This window comes from Arachis hypogaea, chromosome 6 (genome assembly GCF_003086295.3).
Source record: "Arachis hypogaea cultivar Tifrunner chromosome 6, arahy.Tifrunner.gnm2.J5K5, whole genome shotgun sequence".
Taxonomy (NCBI): domain Eukaryota; kingdom Viridiplantae; phylum Streptophyta; class Magnoliopsida; order Fabales; family Fabaceae; genus Arachis; species Arachis hypogaea.
In genome coordinates, this window is record NC_092041.1 from 70,489,918 (window position 1) to 70,492,854 (window position 2,937).

At 43.7% G+C, this 2,937-nt stretch overlaps 1 non-coding gene across 1 annotated transcript; it reads right to left on the reverse strand.

Moving 5' to 3' along the window:
• Positions 1 to 205: 205 nt before the first annotated feature.
• Positions 206 to 313, reverse strand: LOC112700571 (small nucleolar RNA R71). The gene has a single exon (XR_003153477.1). It is a non-coding gene; the product is annotated as a small nucleolar RNA R71 (small nucleolar RNA).
• Positions 314 to 2,937: the final 2,624 nt, after the last annotated feature.

Genomic DNA, 2,937 nt, shown 5'->3' on the forward strand with positions numbered 1-2,937 from the left:
GAAATTTCTAGCTGAGTTCTTGCAAATCTGTGACACTGTCAAGACTAATGGGGTTGACCCTGAGGTCTACAGACTTATGCTATTCCCTTTTGCTGTAAGAGACAGAGCTAGAACATGGTTGGACTCTCAACCTAAAGAAAGCCTGGACTCTGGGAAAGCTAGTCAATGCCTTCTTGGCAAAGTTCTTTCCACTTCAAAATTGAGTAAGCTTAGAGTGGAAGTCCAAACCTTCAGACAGAAGGAAGGAGAATCCCTCTATGAAGCTTGGGAAAGATACAAACAATTGATCAGAAAGTGTCCCACTGATATGCTTTCTGAATGGAGCATCATAGGTATTTTCTATGATGGTCTCTCTGAACTGTCCAAGATGTCTTTGGATAGCTCTTCTGGAGGATCTCTTCATCTGAAGAAGACGCCTACTGAAGCTCAAGAACTGATTGAAATGGTTGTAAATAACCAATTCATGTACACTTCTGAAAGAAATCCTGTGAACAATGGGACTAGTCAGAAGAAAGGAGTTCTTGAGATTGATACTCTGAATGCCATATTGGCTCAGAACAAAATATTGACTCAACAAGTCAATATGATTTCTCAAAGTCTGTCTGGAATGCAAAATGCACCAAGCAGTACTAAGGAAGCTTCATCTGAGGAAGAAGCTTATGATCCTGAAAACCCTTCAATAGAAGAGGTGAATTACATGGGAGAACCCTATGGAAACACCTATAATCCTTCATGGAGGAATCATCCAAATCTTTCATGGAAGGATCAACAGAGACCTCAACAAGGTTTCAATAATAATAATGGTGGAAGAAACAGGTTTAGCAACAGCAAGCCTTTTCCATCATCTTCTCAGCAACAGACAGAGATTTCTAAGCAGAATACTTCTGATTTAGCAACCATGGTCTCTGATCTAATCAAGACCACTCAAAGTTTCATGACTGAAACAAGGTCTTCCATTAGAAATTTGGAAGGACAAGTGGGTCAGCTGAGCAAGAAAATTACTGAACTCCCTCCAAGTACTCTCCCAAGCAATACAGAAAAAAATCCAAAAGGAGAGTGCAAGGCCATCAACATGGCCGAATTTTGGGAGGAAGAAGAGGCAGTGAACGCCACTGAGGAAGGCCTCACTGGGCGTCCACTGGCCTCCAATGAGTTCCCTAATGAGGAACCATGGGAATCTGAGGCTCAAAATGAGACCATAGAGATTTCATTGGACTTACTTCTGCCATTCATGAGCTCTGATGAGTATTCTTCCTCTGAAGAGGATGAGTATGTCACTGAAGAGCAAGTTGCCAAATACCTTGGAGCAATCATGAAGCTAAATGACAAGTTATTTGGAAATGAGACTTGGGAGGATGAACCCCCTTTGCTCACCAAAGAACTGGATGACTTGTCTAGGAAGAAACTGCCTCAAAAGAGGCAGGACCCTGGGAAGTTTTCAATACCTTGTACCATAGGCACCATGACCTTCAAGAAGGCCTTGTGTGACTTAGGGTCAAGTGTAAACCTCATGCCCCTCTCTGTAATGGAGAAGCTAGGGATCTTTGAGGTACAAGCTGCAAGAATCTCACTAGAGATGGCAGACAACTCAAGAAAACAAGCTTATGGACTTGTAGAGGATGTTTTGGTGAAGATTGAAGACCATTACATCCCTGCTGATTTCATAGTCCTAGAGACTGGGAAGTGCATGGATGAATCCATCATCCTTGGCAGACCCTTCCTAGCCACAGCAAAGGCTGTGATTGATGTTGATAGAGGAGAGTTGATCATTCAAGTGAATGAAAAATCCTTGGTGTTTAAGGCCCAAGGATATCCCTCTGTCATCATGGAGAGGAAGCATGAAGAGCTTCTCTCAAAACAGAGCCAAACAGAGCCCCCACAGTCAAACTCTAAGTTTGGTGTTGGGAGGCCACAACCAAACTCTAAGTTTGGTGTTGAACCCCCACATTCAAACTCTAAGTTTGGTGTTGGGAGGTTCCAACACGGTTCTGAGCATTTCTGAGGCTCCATGAGAGTCCTCTGTCAAGCTAATGGCACTAAAGAAGCGCTTGTTGGGAGGCAACCCAATGTTTTATATTTAATTATTTTCTTTTGTTATTTTATCTCTTTTGTAGGTTGATGATCATGAGAAGTCACAAAATTAATTGAAAAAGCAAAAATAGAATGAAAAATAGGAAGAAAAAACAGCACACCCTGGAGGAAGATGCTGCTGGCGTTTAAACGCCAGTAAGCCTAGCAGTTGGGCGTTTAACGCCCAGTCTTCTGGGCGTTTAACGCCAGAAAGGGGCACCAGACTGGCGTTAAACGCCAGGAAAGGGCAAGAACCTGGCGTTAAATGCCAGGAATGGGCACCAGCCCGGCGTTTAACGCCAGAATTGGCTCAAAACGTGAATTTTGATGCCATTTGGTGCAGGGATGACTTTCCCTTGACACCACAGGATCTGTGGACCCCACAGGACCCCACCACCACTCTCTCTCTTCTTCCCCCATTCACCAATCACCTCAACACCTCTTCCCCAAAAACCCTTCACCTATCAAATCCCATCTTTCTCTTCACCACTCACATCCATCCTTCATAAATCCCCACCAACCTCACCCTTCAAATTCAAACCACTTTCCCTCCCAAACCCACCCATAATGGCCGAACCATTACCCCCCTCTCTCCTATATATACCCTTCTAAAACCCTTCAATTTCACACAACCTAAACACCACCATCTCCCTCTTCCTCATTTCTTCTTCTTCTTCTACTCTCTTCTTTCTTCTTTTGCTCGAGGACGAGCAAACATTTTAAGTTTGGTGTGGTAAAAGCATTGCTTTTTGTTTTTCCATAACCATCTATGGCATCCAAGGCCGGAGAAACCTCTAGAAAGAGGAAAGGGAAGGCAAAAGCTTCCACCTCCGAGTCATGGGAGATGGATAGGTTCATCTCAAGGGT